This window comes from Rhinatrema bivittatum, chromosome 2 (assembly GCF_901001135.1).
Source record: "Rhinatrema bivittatum chromosome 2, aRhiBiv1.1, whole genome shotgun sequence".
Lineage (NCBI taxonomy): Eukaryota > Metazoa > Chordata > Amphibia > Gymnophiona > Rhinatrematidae > Rhinatrema > Rhinatrema bivittatum.
The window spans coordinates 453,596,180-453,613,591 of record NC_042616.1 but is presented as its reverse complement, the minus strand read 5'-3'; the positions used below and the strand labels follow the sequence as shown (position 1 = coordinate 453,613,591).

General features: G+C 45.3%; 1 long non-coding RNA gene across 1 annotated transcript; it reads right to left on the bottom strand.

The window, feature by feature from the left end:
* Positions 1-522: 522 nt before the first annotated feature.
* LOC115084940 lies at positions 523-13,737 on the bottom strand. Its single transcript, XR_003854679.1, has 2 exons — positions 12,388-13,737; positions 523-2,176 (listed from the first exon to the last, which is right to left on the bottom strand). It is a non-coding gene; the product is annotated as an uncharacterized LOC115084940 (long non-coding RNA).
* Positions 13,738-17,412: the final 3,675 nt, after the last annotated feature.

Genomic DNA, 17,412 nt, shown 5'->3' with positions numbered 1-17,412 from the left:
GCTCGCTTAGTGCCTCCGCCGGCTCTGACTGGAGTTAACAGTAAAGGCTCCTATTTTACTAAAACACCTCTAGTCTCTTTTGGAAATTAATTGCCAGTGCCCATGACACTTAACCTGGCCCTAAGCATTCTTTGATTTTTCACCTTGGCATGGCTACATATATTTTTACATTTGAAATTGTAATGTTTTGTCTGTAATAGTGAGTGTGTTTTCACAGTCCCCTCTGTCAAGGTCGCTGTTAAGCTGCTTGTGCTGTCCTGATATACTCTGACCACATCAGGGCGACGCTCTCGCAGGTTTCTGATCAGTAACACATGGCAACAGATTCAACAGAGCAGGTAGAGCAACACGCAAAACATGAGCGATGCGCGCTTACGCCAGGAGCCCCACGAGCAGAGCACTGCCAGCAAACTCCTGCGGGACAGGAGTTATATTCTTGGAGACAGCAAGGCTAACAGAAAAAGAGAAGCATGGGCTCCCTAGGAGGAGCCTTCCTGTAACAAGTGTCCAGGGAGGCGAATGTTCTTGTAACAAGAGGTTTAATAGCTGGCACAGAAGTCCTTAGCAGCAGAATCCATCTTACAATAGAAGTTCTGTAGACAGAATGTTCTTACAAAAGAAATGATTGTAAGTGGAATGATCTTCTTGATGGATTGTTTTTATCCTTACAAAGTAGCAAGGATTTTTTTTTTTTTTTTTTGCTTTGGCTCTGAATTTATGTCATAAATAAAACTTCCATCATTTCATAACTGACAACGAAAACAATTTAAGAAATTATTTTCTTTTTTTCGGGGGGGGGGGGGGATTCTAATCTATACTAATCTTGAGAAGAGATTTGTTTGTTTGTTTAAGCTTTGAATGAGTGATTTATTTTTTGTTATTTCCTAAATCTGCCCTCTCCAGATTGTCTTCCTGAATCTGGCCTAAGTTGCTACTAACCAAACGCTATCATTTGCTGAGGAAGGTTTCGTGGCCTATCTGAAGCCTATAGTGGTTTGTGCAACTCTACCACTGACACAAACCGGCCTTCTCTGAAAAAAAAAAAAAAAGCATCCCTTACTGGCAGACCGACACAATAAGACGTGTATCCAAACAGGGCACCTTTTTTTTTTTTTTAATACACGCACAGCTACTTCTCCTAGGCACCCAATGCTATATTTAAATAAGCTGATGCATTAAAAGGGACGTGCTAGAGAGAAATTGTGCATCCCTAGCACCCAGGAGACGTGGCTATGGGTGCTCACAAACCATAGAGAACACTATCAACTAAAGAATTAATGAAATGGATGCACAATATACACGTACAATAGCAAGGGGTGAAATTGGCCTGGAGCATGCATACTGTGCGGCCAGAATTTTTTTTTTAATATAATCAATCCATTTCATTAATTTTCTAGTAGGTCTTTAGTAGATCTACTGTTCTTTGTGGTTCCTCCTCTGTGGAGAAACCACAGAGAACAGTATTTTTTTATTTTTTTTTCATAGGCCCATGACTCGGGGCTGGCATTAAACTTGTCGAGAGGATTTATTGTATCAGGGGGTAATAACTAATATCCTCATCTACATGGAATTTACATGTGATGGGCGCCATTAGCTACGTGTTTCTTTGGGTGTGCTTTATAGATGCGCTAATCCCCTAATTGCATCGGGTGTTACTCTAGTTTATTCAAAATGCACTTTATTGCATCGGCCCCTGGAAGGAGTTCTTTTGGGAGAGGCTGCCTCTATGTTAGAGGTAATTTGGAGTGACCTGTGTCACCAACACTAAAATTTTCCAAAAAAAAAAAAAAGGCAAAAAAATTTTACATTTTGTCACATCTCTCAGCTCGAGGGGCTGCAACAGTAACAGGCATTATAAAAAGAAAACCCATCTTTATCTGACAAAAGAATACTTTAAGGATGTAAACAGAGTTAGCCTTTCCCTAAGAGTCTTATGCATCAGTCCCCTTCGAACACTGAGGTTGCAAGAAGCAGCAGGTGAGTTACAGGGGCTGCAGAAGAAAGGGGCTCTTTGTGTTGACGCTCTGTGGTGATCATCCCTTTTGATAGACTCGCGTCTGTTGAGTGTAAGTCCCATGAGAAAGGAGGAGCATGTCCCCTGCTGTGGACTCCTTGTTGCATCTCCCTGGCCCCAGCTTCAGCCTTGGAAGGTTAAAGCTGCGATCCCCCAGCAGCCCTAAAAAAAAAAATAAAGCAGAGAGAAAGACACGGCCATGAGAATCAAACACAAGGGTCTAGCTATTTCTGTGACTATATTCATACAGAGCTCTAACACCATGCTGCTCATGGGGGGGTGATACCATTCCATGATCCAACATTATTCATTAGTCATGTGTTTATTTATTTATTTAGCACCATTCCTTACTCACCTGTGGCCTGGTTCAGTGTGGAAATGAAGAAATGGGTTAACTTTATTATTACATCTAGCAGTTGATACCACCCTTAAAATTATAATAATAATAATTTTATATATTTTTTTTAAGGAAAAAAATTGTTGGGCAGACTGGATGGCCCATTTTGGTCTTTATCTGCTATCATTCACTACGTTACTATGAGGCTGAGATGTACCGTATATTTGCTTGGTATTGTAAATGTTTACCTAAAGTACCTTCAGCTTGAAGACTTGATAACCTCCCCTTTAGAAAGCATTTGTAGGCCCAAAGGGGAGCAGCAGCAGTATGATTTTAGATAGTCCTGTAAAAAAAGTTCATTCTTTATTCTGGAAGAAAATATTTCACCTGACAGTTTCTTTTCAGTTGTTCCCCCAAACTTTCCTTACCAGGCCCTGGAGGGAAGACAAAATAAAAGAAACCCAGTTGCGGCTTCTTTTCCTGAAGGTTTCCACGTTTTTCCCCGCTCCTCACGTTTCTAAGCCTGTCTGTGACCTCCAGTTTTCCGCTGTCCCCTCCTCGCCTGTAAGTCTTGTCCAGACACGCGCAGTCTGCGCACATTCCCTCTAGCCCCAGGCTGGTTACATACTCTCGCAGTGGGGCCTGAACCCCTTCAGCTCCCCTCCTGCTGAACAACCCTCTGCCTTACTATCCTCTCCCCCCCCCCCCCTCCCCACACTGTGCCCCGTCAGAATACTGCACGGACGCCGCCCGCTGACCTTGTACCCCAGCGACTCTGCTTATTTACTGTGCGCGGCTATTATTTGCTACAGCGAGTTCACCATCAGCAAGTGGGAAGTTACCTTTGAGGCCTTCATGAAAATGACAGTTGCTTTCTTTAGCAAAGTAAACTTTCTTTAAACGTTTGGTTGAGGGCTGTTACACACCGGTAAGGATCATCCCACACGAACGAAACAAAGTCTAATTATGTTGGAAGAATAGCAGTGAGGAGAGAAACTGTTTTTCTTTGTAGCTTATAACTATTGGAAGATGATGCGTACAAATATTATAGATATTTTTCAGCTGGATTTTCCCCTTTATTCCCAAGGTACGCCCTACTGACTGACCTGAGGATCTGTGAACCTCAGCCAAACTAAATGTTGTGGTATACTTGACTTCAGCTGGAATTACCTTAGCTAAGTCACAGCCCCAAGCATAACTATAGGATTCTTTACTAATTAATGTGACCCTTTTACCAAGGGTGCAGTATTACATTGGTTCTCCTCATTTTTGGCAGGTCGTGAGCAGCAGGTTTGCTTGGGAGACTGTAGCTCCACCTGAGACCCAGTGGTTTTTTGGGGGCCCTCAAGGGTCTTTCCTTATCACCGATGTTTATTCAACCTCTAACTGCTCCCCTTGGTAATTTGTTACAAAAACTGGGAGGTTTTTTTTTTAAGTTCTTCACTGACAATATTCAGCTGGTGTGTCCAATAACAGGGACAGCGGAAAAGGCCATTGTTTCTATTGGAAACATTTTTAGCAGAGTAAAAGCTCGGATGGGTGCCAACAGTTTATCGCTGGATGTGTCAAAGATAGAAATCCTTCCAGTTACAAGGGTTGTGGTGACAGCTTCCCAAAACAATCGTCCTTAGAGGGGCTGGACTCTACAATTCAAACTTCAGGACTTCCGGTCATGGCAGCATAGCGAGAAGTTGCACTGTGAGCTTCGTGGGTCCCTCTGTTGAATGTGGGGAGTTGAATGGACAAAATTGCTATTAAAAGAAGAGGGGGGAATGAGTGTTCAGATGCCCCACTCCGTGAGAGAAAAGGGGAGGCAGCTGGAATCCAAAATGGCACCGGACGCCCCTAAGGCGGCAACTGAGAAGGCCATAGTGGTGGTGTCTGACAAAATGGTTCAGGTGCTGTCCAAGAGTGTGTCAGCAGCCTTGGAGGATCGACGATTAAGGGTCCAATCAACCAGAGATGAAATTAAAGCAGGACTGGAGTCACAGAACCGGCGACTGACAGAGGTTGAGCAACAGTTTTCGGATCAGGGGGGATCATGTGGGCCGAGTTGATGCACAGATAGTTCAGGAATTGGGAGTGATTGATATTTGGGAGGACTTTTCACCCGGAGGATTTTACTTTCTTCTCCAAGCCACATAAAAGCTATTCCAGAATTGATAATATTTTAATATCTGAGAAGTTGTTTCCAAGGGTAGGGATTTCTCATATTGGTAGCACTACAATTTCAGATCACGCCCCAGTGAGTGTTATCTTAAAAGTGGGATTACAAAGAAATGCAGGCTCACTTTGGAGAATTAATCCAGGTTCAAAGACACTAAATTTTGTGAATTCCTGAAAAATAAATGGAAGAAATATTGTCAGTTTAATGATACTGCGAAGTCTCCCCTATAATTCTGTGGGAAACAGGGAAAGCTGTCACGAGGGGGGAAATATTGGCTTATGTGATAAAAAGAGGAAGCAACGGGATGCGGAGATCCTTCGGATTACAAATCTGTTGAAGGCCCAAAAGAGAACGCATATCTCTTCAACGTCAGAGAGTCACGGGAAGGAAATGGTGGACATTAGAACTTCTCTAAATCACTTAACTTTCTTTAAAGGCTAGTTGTTCTCTTCCACCTGAATTTTCAAATGCCGACGTGCGTAAAATCCGGCAGATACGCGCGTGGAAGGGCCACGCCCACACCGGGTGCATTTTAGAAACAGCCCGGGCCACGCGCGTATCTGCCGCCACACGCAGACGCGCCAGCAGATCAAAAAGGGGAGGGCTGGGGGCAGGGTACGGGCAGGCCGGGGGCAGGGGCCGGCTGGGATAGCGCCATTAGATGCTGTCCTGGGAGAGCGTGCGCTGGCAGCCAGCCGGCGTGCGGAAATTACTTCTGCTTCAAAGGAGCAGTAAGGATTAAAACAAAAAAACTGGGGACAGCTCGGCAGGGGTCAGGGAGGAAAGGGGAAAAGATAGGAAGGGTAGTTAGGGGGATAGGTATCTGGGGTAGGCCTTCTTGCGTCACCATGTGTTGTTTTTTAAAATCCCCCCCCCCCGCCTCGCAAGTTGCGTCCCCGCCTGCACAGGCACTTGTAGATATTAAAACCTGGTGCGCATGTGCCCGAGGGAACCGTATTATATAACATGCACGAGGCGACGCATGCATGTTATAAAACAGCTGCGTCCGTGTGCACGCGCTGGGAACCGCACATCTGCACTGGATTTTAATATCCACGCAGGCACGTGTGGGCAGGTTGCGGCTCACGCATGCAGGGGGAGGGGATTTTAAAAAACAACACACAGCGATGCGAGTAGGCCTATCCCAGTTCCCTGCCCCCCCTAACTTCCCTTCCTACCTTTTCCCTTCTCCCTGTCCCTTAACCCTTATCTAGTTAGCCCCAATTTTTTTGGTTTCAATATGTACTGCTCCTTTGGAGGGGGGCGCTCTATCGCCTCTCCTTTTTGTGTTTACACTCGAACCTTTGGCTATCGGGATTCGGCAAGCCGATGAGATTGTTGGGATTACAGCTGGTTGTAAAGAGTTTAAAATGTGTCTTTTCCCCTACGTATTTTTTGCTGTTTTTTGGATGATGCCATGAAAGCCATGAGACCCATTCTGGGTAGTTTCTCTTCCTTTAAATCTTTTGCGGGATTCACCATAAATTTTGACAAGGCAGAGGCTTAAGCCATTCAATCCAGAACTGGTAAACAAATGGAGTGGCCCCTTTCCTTTTCGGTGGAATGTTAACAGGATTAAATACTTGGGGAGTCGGGATTCTCCAGAACTGAAGGTCTCTTCATGAATCTAATTTTATGGGACCTTTTGTCCGGTTTTGCTCATCAACTAAACTGATGGAAGGATTTACCTGTTTCTTTATTTGGCAGAAATGATCTTTTCAAAATGGCATTACTCCCCAAACTGTTGTATCCTCAACAGATGTTGCCATGCTGGCAGTCACTGGCTGATTCAGCCCTTCTGGAATCTATGTTCATTCGGTTCTTATGGAGGAACAGACAGCCAAAAGTTGGCTATGATGCCTTGAATTTTCATGATTCTAATCTGGCATGTGAAATGCACTGTGTTGGGCAGTATATTGTACATAAATATAATATAAATATGATGCAAACCAGCTGGGGAGGAGATGGTCACTCCTTATTCCCTCTTGGGACTTATCCGTCTTACAGATTCTTCTATGCCTTGGAGAGTAAGGGGGAATCTTTTATTAAAGTCTATGATGCTCGCTTGGAGTTATATACATAAGAAACTGGAAATGTTGGCACAGAAGTCTATCTTCCTGCCTACTCAGAATAATATTCATTTTTGGCCTGGGATGGATAGCCAGGTATTTAGAGAATGGACGTGCTGGGGAGTGCTTTCTATTCTACAGCTGATGGATAAAACAGCAGTGCTGTTTCATGAACTTTCAACAAAAGCAACGTGTATTCCCTATCTCCTTCAAATATTTCTGTGGTTTTCTTCAAGTGAGACCCTATTTTCATTCTCTGGGACTCTTGGCAGAGTTTCTTCAATTAGAAATACATTGGTCAACTGAGATGGAAAGGATAGCAATGGGGGGAAAAATTCGAAATCACAGTGGTATAAATTTTGTACAAGTAATCTAGATTCAGATGTCAGTGGGGCTGGCGGATTATTGGCAGCGTGAAACTGGAGAGCCATATACTCTTTCAGAACGTAAAGTACTATTCAGGGACACCATAAGCTCTGATTGTAATACATTATGAAGAAATGCAATATAAAATTCTATATCACTGTCAAGCTGATAGGATTCGCTTGCAAAGAATGGGATTAGTAGACAATCTACAATGTCACAAGTGTCAAAGGGAAGTGGGATCGTTTAGGCATCTATTTCTTACTTGATCTAAATTATCCACTTTTTGGCAAAATATTGTTTTGTCCTTGTAGGCGTGTACAGGTATTATTGCCTTTAAAAGGGGGAAATACTGCTATTGGGAGACAATGGAAATTGAAAGATTTGTTTCCCCAAATGAACAAAGGGCAATGCTGCTTGATTGCAACGGCTCTTTTGAGAGAATGGATATCTGATGGGCTTCCCTCTGCTGTTGTTTGGAGCCAGCAGATGTCTGTCATTATGCAAATGGAAAGCTATGATGTATGCTACTTAACTCCTGCAGTGTCTGAAAATGATTTGAATACTTGACACTGCTTCTTTCACTCACTGCCTTCCAACAAGAAATTACAACTTGAAGGGTTGGGAAATTCCCCAAAACGGAAATCAACAAAGGTTACTAAGCAAAGGGCTGGACATGAGTGTGAGGTGTGGGGGAGGGGGTGGCTTGGGATGAAGGGATGTGTGTGTGTGTTTATGGCTGGTTATGAATGCAGATGGAGCAGAGAGGGTGGAAACCTTTGGGGGTTTTGTGGGTGAGGGGAGGGGAGGGACTATATTGAAAAATTGTAAGGCACAAGTATATTATACCTGGTTTATGATGGTTCTGATGATGATGTTATTACTTTGTTCTTTGGATGTTTGGAGGTTAAATTGTTATACAATCTGGCTTATGGATTCCACGTCTTACCTAATAAAAATGATTTAGGGAAAAAAAATCAAACTTCAGTTAGGAATTTGGGGGTGCAGATGGATTTGGATTTTTCCTTTTGATAGCAGTTAGCGAGGGTGGTTAAATCAGGATTTTAGAAGCTTCACAAGTTGCGAAGACTAAGGTTTATTTTAGAAAAGGATGATTTTAGGGCAGTTATACAGGCTCTTGAATTTTCCACTCTGGATTATTGCAATGCCCTTTATATGGGTCCTCCCGCAATCTCCTTTAAAGGCTTCACAATTGGTTTTAAATGCAGCTGCCCCTCTGATAACTGGGATCCCATTAAGAGATCATATCTCTCCCAGTGGCTGCCAGTTACCCAAAGGCTGAAGTTTAAGCTGCTATCTTTAACATTTAAAGCTATCCATGGGGGAAGGGCCAGAGTATTCACGTGATTCACAGGATAATTTTAGAAGGAATGTACGTGCACCAATAAACGGGCGCATTGGCACGCGAGCAGAGAGGCACTGCAGTTTCAAATTCTGCTTGCAAGCACGCGTGTCTCTTTTAAAGGAGCCCTCCTGCACGCATTTTGGCTAGAGCTTTAGCGGCTTTTACGCGCGGATGCAGGCGGCTTTTAAACATGCTCGCGCAAGAGGAAAAAAAAGAGTTTTTCCAAGTAGTCCACCAGTTTGCCCAGTTCATATCGAGGCCTTCAAGACCCTTCTGGTTCTTCATCCTGCACCCACTTGATTCCAAACCCTCACGCTGGGCTAAACGCCCTAAAACCCCAGCTCTCCAGACTCACTCCTCATTAGGGCCAGAAGTAATATTAAGTGGATAACCAGCCGACGCGCTCCCATGCCCCGCCCTTTCCCCGCCCCCTCCTTCTTGACGCACATATGGGTACGTACGCTCGTGGCGCGTGGCTTCTTAACACGTGCGTTGCTCGCGCGAGGCCCGCGGACGCGCGTAGGTGGTCGCCTTAGTGTCACCGTATGTACCGACCCGTGCCTTGCGATCAGTGGAAGTACTCTTCTGGTTAACTGTCCCAGGAGTAAAAACTGCTTGGCTGCAGGTGACCAGGAAATGGGGTTTTCCTGGGTGGCACCGGCCCTGTGCAGTAGTTTATCCTCAGCTAAAGGATAACAGAGTTTTCAGGAAACAGGTTAAAGGCTTCTCTGTTCCGGGAACCATTTGAGAATGATTAAGATGCCGTTGCTGTTAATGACTTAGCTTACTGTTTTTAGATAATGTCCTGGTTTCTATTATGTGTGCGTTATGTTGTAATTCACCCAGAACAGATTATCTGGAGCGTGGCAGAATATAAATGACTGTAAATAAATAAATAAACTAGACATGTCCTGCAGTGTAGGTAAGTGATCTGACCCATTTTCTAGATCGCCCCTTTCGGGAGGTTGCCTTAGTAGATCAGTCCAGAACTGTGTTTCCCAGCCCTCTCGTGGAAGCACGCCTAACCAGTCAGGTTTTCAGGATATCCATAAGAAATATGCACGAGATAGATTTGCATACTTTGGAGACCCAGGGCATGCAGATCTATGTAATGCATATTCATTGTGGAAATCCTGAAAATCAGACTGGCGAGGGGTGCCTTCAGGAGAGGGCTGGGAAACACTGCAGTGGTGAGTATAGAGACCCCCTAGAACAGGGCTTCCCAACCCTGTCCTGGGGCCCCCACAGCCAGTCGGGTTTTCAGGATATCCACAACGAATATGCATGAGATAAGTTTGCATATACGGAGCCTCCATGACATGCACATTTATCTCATGCATATTCGTTGTGGATAGCCTGAAAATCCGACTGGCTGGGGGGGGGGGGGGGGGGCCCAGGACAGGTTTGGGAAGCCCTGTTCTAGAGTGTTCTGGAAGGTAGGAGTTGGAGTTCAGAAGGCGGGTGCAGTCATGTTTCCTCTCTCTCTCTCTAGTATGTGAATTTCAGGAGGGTCACAGATGGTATATGATCTGGTGGTGTGTCCAGAGGGAAGTTATTTTACCAAAAGAAGCAGTTTGTGAGTTCTTTCTCTTTGATTGTTTGGGGATAGAGTTTAGAAAGCAGAAGAGAGAAAGGAATTATTGAACCTCTCTTTTGTGTTGATTTGTAAGTTTCTCAGAGACTCTGGAAATGAGTGTCAAAGAAATCAAAATAAACACATAAATAAATGTTCCCCCTTGCTGTTTTCTCCAGTCCTAAGGAAAAGGACTGGTGAAGGTGTAAGAGTTCCCCTTGTTCAAACGATAGCTCTTACCCTTAGGATTTCTGTTCCTACCAGAAGAGAGTCCTGTTTTAGAGTTCTGTGTTCTTGTGGTTTACCAGTACCACATCTGGAAACCAGTCATCTGCCCACTGACATCTCTGGAGGAAAGGCGTTCACACCCTGATTTGTTCAATCAGTTTAGTCGAGTGCCACCCAGGCATTATTGTAGAGGGAGAAAAGCAAGTGTGTCTGTCTGGTACGGCAGGAGTAGGAAACCTTTTATAGATGAGGGGTTATATTAGCAGTCATGAGACCCTATGGGGGCTGCATTAGCTGTTTCTGGGGGAGAAAGGGGACCCTCTGAGCCCAGGGAATTGGGAGGGGGGAGAGAAAAGCAAGCTTGTCACCAGGCCAAGCAGCACTCTGGGGGGGGGGGGGGGGGAATCAGGCAGAGAACAGGCTCCCTTAGATGATGCATCTGGCCTGGACCCCGCTGAGATGACGTGGGTTGCATTCCAGTGGCTGTGTAGGAGCTCCTGCTGCGACACGGAGTGCCTGTCCCTAGATGAGGAGCGTGGGCACCCCACGTGGTAGCCTGCTTCGCCTGCCCCTTCTGATGGTCCCCTCTCAGCTCTGCTTCTAATGATTTTACTGCCTCTCTGTGGACAGAGCTTTCATCTTCCTCCTAGGGGTCAGCCAGTTCCAGAGGTAAAGAGGGGTAGGAAGAGCATGAGGCACAGAAGGAGCTCTTGGTTTGCTTCCGCCACTAGCAGCCGATTTGGGAGAGAGACTAGGAGATATTACAGGAGCTCTTGCTCTGCCTCCTGCCACAAACAGCTAATTCAGGGGCGAGGAAGGGGGTTGGGAGGAGTAAGAGACTCGGCAAGAGCCCTTGCTTTGCTCCCACTAACAGCTGATTTGAGTGGAGGGGGGAGGGGGGGAGGAGAGGTGCAGGCCACATGCCATGAGCTCCTGCTCTGCTCTCACCACACACAGATTCAGGTGAGGGAAGCAGGAAGGAGCAAGAGATGTGGACTGGATATGATTGACCTGTGAGCCAAATGTGACCCACAGGTGGGAGGTTCTCCACCCCTGAGGTACAACAAGGAAAAGTAAGGAGAGGAGACTGTCCTACCATGCAGCAGACCAAAGCACTGGATGTCAGGTATCAAGGGGTGTCCCAAAAAGTAAAGGAACTTTTAAAGCCAACTCACTAGGAGATACTGGGTCAGAAAATACTAAAGGGGATCCTGAGAGAGTGATGTTGTGAATGTACAGATTGATGCTATGCATTCATCTCCTAGGAAAGGTATTCTGACAAATGTTTATCCCTGAAGAAGCTGAATGTTAAGTAACATTTATTTTGTTGGAACACCACATCCATTGTGAAGAACGTTTCATTTGTTTGAATGACCATCTGAATCCCAGGGGCCTTGAACTATAGCTTCCCCCCTGCTCATAACAGACCTGGGGCTGAGAGGTGTGGTCAGACATGGCTCTCTCTTTCCTTGCTCAGTGAGGACGGACACAGGAGGAGAGCGACAGTTACATAAAGTATTGGAAATTGCAGGAATGGAAAACTTCAATTCCTTGGTTTCCCACTATTTTCTGGAATGAATGAATCAGAAGAGTCTCAGAATTTTTTGGAGGGATTGTGCATTCGTTTCAGGGTAAAAATGAAAATACCCATTCCGTTCAGATTACCATTCATTTTAAAAACAAATGCATATCCCTACAAGGGAGTAATCCCCACAGAGGCTGAAGCTGCAATCCTGCAACTGAAAGGTAGGGTGAGAAGATAACCTGCACAGTAGTCGCAGTTAGACCCTGAACACCTTTGCTGGGCAGCCTGGATGGAACCACTTTAGTCTTTATCTGCCATCATTTATTATGTTACTATTGCTTCCCGTATACAGCTTTTAGATTACAAGGAACAGAAAAACAGTGAAAACAAACCATCATTGTATGTGACCTTCATTTTCTCATGAATACCAATTCACATAATATGAATATGTTGTCCAGGTGTGTCTTGGATACTCCGTGTGGATGTGGGAGCTCCTGTTATACACTGGACAGTTCACAGTGGTTCTCTAGATTTAAGCTGCAGTTCGTTTGGTTCCTTTACTTGTGTTTTCTGTTTATCAGTTTTTAAAACATACAGTAAGATGGCTGCTGTACATTATGGAGATTCTTGTCTAGTGTAGTCCTGCCATATACTTGTATTGTCATCTAACTCATACACAAAGGTTAAATAACAAAAAGAAATTAATACATACAGTAGGTCTTTATGTAAAATGTAAGCTTCTTACCTTTCACTGCACAGCTGCTCAGGGGGTTTATATTGGGGAGGAATGGATCTCTCGGGGAGAGCTCTGCCCCCTTCGCTCTGTTTCCAGAGAAGCTGAGACTGTTTTCACCTGGGGTGCTGATGCCATAGATAGAGCTTCTGGCCCAAAGCTTTTGCTTTGTCCTGAGGTGCCTGGGAAGTCAATGTAACTTTGGGAACTATTTTTTGTGTTTCGGAAACTACTGGAGAGCCTTCCGGAGAGCCTCCTCACAAGGCCCAGCACTCCGCCCGCCTCCTTCTGGCTCAGGCCCACATCGTCCTGCAGCTCCTCCGGGGGCACCTCAATGTTCCCCGTGTACCAGAATACCCACCAGATCAGGCTCAGGAAGATGATGATGGCCCCCGCGTAGATGAGGAAATCATAGAAATAGACATTGATGAAGACACCGATGAGAAGAACCACCAGCCCGAAAATGTCAAAGGCCACTGCCAGCCAGAAACAGGAAGAACAACGCCCCAGCCTGGCACGGATGAATGCCATGGCAAGGGCGTAGACACCTGCGTTGTTCCAGCACTGCACCTCCGTTAGCGGAGAGAAAACCAGCCTCAGATTTCAAAGGAGTGCCTAGAAAAAGGGCAGCTAATCCATCCAAAAAATAGCAGAGCTGCTTGCAAACGGCATCGGTCGGAAATGCTCAGAGCTGCTGGGAGCAGGAGCAAAGATTTGTGTGCAGGTGTATGCTTCTTGGAGATGTGACCAGACTTGCCTCCTTCCCTAACAGCATCAGGGTGGAAACTCGATTACAGACTATCTTTTGAAAAAAGCCCGTGCACCTGTAATGATTTATCTACGAAATCTCACTTCTAAGCAAGGCACAACCTTCAGAAGTTACTGCCCTATTCCAGCCACCCTGTCCACACTGCTCTTAGCACCAGCATGTGCTAAGAGGAGACACACAGTGCATTTCCAATGAAATCGGTCAGTGCGATGTCCGTGCTCTGTCTATCTGTCTTCTTTCTCCTCCAGGAAGTTCCAGCCCTGGAAGAGACTATCCGGAGAGGAATCCAAATGGCTCTCTGGAACTTGCGCAGTGAATGTCTCCAGCAGGTGCAGCCTCCAGCTCTGATCTAGCAACAGGAGAGAAGCAAACAGGGGCCGGGCTACCTGCCATCAGGTGTCCATGCTAATGCCTCTCCCATCCGCCTTCCTCTTACTCTCATCCTCACCTGCCAGAGTTGTCTTGGAAGTCACGAGTTATTGTTCGCTCTCTACAGGGAGAAGCGGCTCCCCAGCTAGGCATTAACTTTCTATGAATGTGTAATCTTCCACCAGCTCCCAAGAGCAATGTAGCCAGCTGTCTAGTCTACCTGTGCAAACTGAGCAGCAATTAAAAAAAAAACCAACAAAAAAAAAGAAAACCCCTCCCATTAGCCCTATGGAAGTTACCTGGTCACCTTGGAGACAGCAATGTCAGTATGAGCCCTAGTGGTAGAAATGTGTATTCTGCCAGCAGCTGGGAAATTGCAGTGGAAACAAGAGCTGGGGCAAAACCAACAAAGGACCAGGATTAAATTTCAGACAACAGCAGAGTCAAAAAAAAAAAAAAAGTGCAAAAGCAAACAATCCTCCTTCCCTTCCCCTCCCACAAGTCAGTTTGTTTGCCACATGCAACTACCTGGCTCATTCAGCCTCACAAAATAATAAAGATCCATCTATGTACTGCTTCTTTTTCACTTGGGACTGAATTGCTCTGTTAGGCCCTCTGGCGAGTTTCAGAGTCTCCCTGCTCTTGGTCAAGCTGGCAGATTAATCAGCACAGGAGGCACAGCGCATGTGGCTCCCAAACAAAGTCTCTTTATTGAGAAAAATGACAAAGAGAAAATTTGCACTTCGTTTACAGTTTCTTCAAAACGGCAGATCACGTGAAAATTCAGGTGCAGTTCTCCTATGGATAGTAACATCCAAGCAGATGACAGCAACCAATAAGCCCACTCCTCTCTTCCCTCTTTTGCTGCTACAGACAGGCTTGACTCACGAATGCTGTGGGTAAAAGGGTCTCAGTTTGGGAGGTCAGAACAGATACAGCCCATGGCAGGGACTCACTCAAATCAGACATTTTCAAATGCATGCTGGGGTCTGATGCTGCTCCTGCTCTGGAGCAGGAGCAGCATCAGACCCCAGCATCAGACCCCAGTTGGTCAAAGCACGAATTGTTCTCTACTCACATTGCCCTCCTCAGATTCATGTCTTCAGCAATTCTTCCTGCACGAGATACGGATCTGAAGCTGGAGAGAGCTTTAACAGCTTCAGAACCTTCCTCCTGGCAGAATGGGGAGACCAGGGAGATAACTCCCTCCCCAACTAGCTCCTCATCACCTTCTTTTCTCTCTACTGGGACAACTGGACCTTGCTTCCTCTCTCAGAAGGCAAGCTCAAAGCTAAAAATGTCCCTAACAGGGCTTATGTACTGCCACCTACTGGCAGAACCTAGACATTGCGTGCAAAATTTGGCATTGCTAGAAATTATTCTCCTTCTCTCTGGAATGTAATCATCCCTCCAATACCATGTATTCCCTAACTAGGAGCAAGGGGGTCCCCTGCACATAATTCAATATGGCTCATTTGGTTTTGCCCTGGGATTGAATTTCCCACCACTTCAGGAACAGGAATAACCTGGGCAAAAACGTGCTGTGTGACGTGGCTGATTCTTAAACTTTAGCAGTTTCAGGCACAGCTGCAGGAAAATAAACTTGCTTCGACATTGCAGGAAAACAGATCTTTCAGGCTTTTGTGCCCAAATCTTGAATTGGAGCCTATGTGTTTTGCCCATAGCTGCTACAGTTTGCCTTAGCAGCTTCTATTTATTTATTTATTTATTTAGGGCTTTTTTTATACCGACACTCATGATACCAATCATATCATATCGGTTTACAATAAACAGCGGTGCAATAACATTAACATCAACGTGAACAATAGGCGAAGAGTGAAAAAGTGAATAAAAGTTACAATAAAACAGGGGCACTTGAACTGGGAGGAGGAAAAGCCAGAGTCATGGCTAACAAAGAATCCTATATCCCAGCACACTGGTTAAAAGGGGGGATGAGGCTGGGCAGACCGTCTCATCTAACTGTTTATAAACTAAAACAAATTACAAAGGTAAATAGAGGATTGGATACACTGCAATGAATGACATTAAAGGCCTGAGTTCTTAGATCAAACCTGCTGTGAGACAGCTTGGAAGGGCATTGGATTCCTTCACTTCACACCCTGAAGTACTTAGCATGCCCTGGGTCAAAAACCTTGTATGTTTGCTTTTTATAATACAAATGGTTGCATTTTAATTATTTTTTTTTTTTGGCTTCCTTCATCTCTCTTAGTAAAACTAGAGTTCACTGTGACATCATCAGGCACTGAAAAAGCCAGCCTGACTTCCGCTGGTGCATTACAGCTAACATACCGCAGGGCAAAAGGAGACCAACATAAGCACCAAGCTCGAGTTTTCTTCTCTCTATGCTCCGCATGTGCCATGAGCCCATAAGACCAGAGCCTGAGTAATTCCTGCATTTAGCAAGTGCAGAAAACTCCTTTTAAAGTACGTCCTGAGATCTTTGTTTTTTTCCAGTTCCAAAATGTCCCTGGATCATAAAATCTCACAACTTTTGATTTAGGGTGGTCACATGTAGTGCTTTCTCCCAGACAGTCCTCCTTTTGTTGTCCCTGTCCAGGATTCCCGCCTTCCTGCCTGGCCAGAAAAAAAAAATCTCACCTAAGCAAGGGGACTGCAGCAGTGTGTGAGAAGGGCTGTCTGGGACAGCAGCAGCCAATGGGAAAGCTCTGTGGACCAGAGGCGAAAGCAAATTTCATCGCAGGAAAAGAGGGGCTGAGTCGGGGGAAAACCTCTATGCAGGACACTAAAACTGAATGGAAAGAAACAGAAAATGTCATAATGCCTCTGTATCGCTCCATGGTGAGACCCCACCTTGAATATTGTGTACAATTCTGGTCGCCGCATCTCAAAAAAGATATATTGCGATGGAGAAGGTACAGAGAAGGGCGACCAAAATGATAAAGGGGATGGAACAGCTCCCCTATGAGGAAAGGCTGAAGAGGTTAGGACTTTTCAGCTTGGAGAAGAGACGGCTGAGGGGGGATATGATAGAGGTGTTTAAAAACTTGAGAGGTCTAGAACGGGTAGATGTGAATCAGTTATTTAATCTTTCAGATAATAGAAAGACTAGGGAGCTCTCCATGAAGTTAGCATGGGGCACATTTAAAACTAATCGGAGAAAGTTCTTCACTCAACGCACAATTATAGAAACATAGAAACATAGAAATGACGGCAGAAGAAGACCAAATGGCCCATCTAGTCTGCCCAGCAAGCTTCACACATATTTTCTCTCATACTTATCTGTTTCTCTTAGCTCTTGGTTCTATTTCCCTTCCACCCCCACCTTTAATGTAGAGAGCAGTGATGGAGCTGCATCCAAGTGAAATATCTAGCTTGATTCGTTAGGGGTAGTAGCCGCCGCAATAAGCAAGCTGCACCCATGCTTATTTGTTTTACCCAGACTATGTTATTAGCCCTTATTGGTTGTTTTTCTTCTCCCCTGCCGTTGAAGCAGGGAGCTATGCTGGATATGCGTGACGTATAAGTCTTCTCCCATGCCGTTGAAGCAGAGAGCCATGCTGGATGTGCATCGAAAGTGAAGTATCAGGCACATTTGGTTTGGGGTAGTAACCGCCGTAACAAGCCAGCTACTCCCCGCTTTGTGAGTGCGAACCCTCTTTTCTTCTCCCCTGCCGTTGAAGCAGAGAGCTCTGCTGGATGTGTGAAGTATCAGTTTTTCTTCTCCCCTGCCGTTGAATCAGAGAACTTTGCTGTATATGCATTGAAAGTGAAGTATCAGGCTTATTTGATTTGGGGTAGTAACCGCCGTAACAAGCCAGCTACTCCCCTCTTTGTGAGTGTGAATCCTTTTTTCCACATTTCCTCTTGCTGTTGAAGCTTAGAGCGATGTTGGAGTCACCGTAAGCCTGTGTATGTTT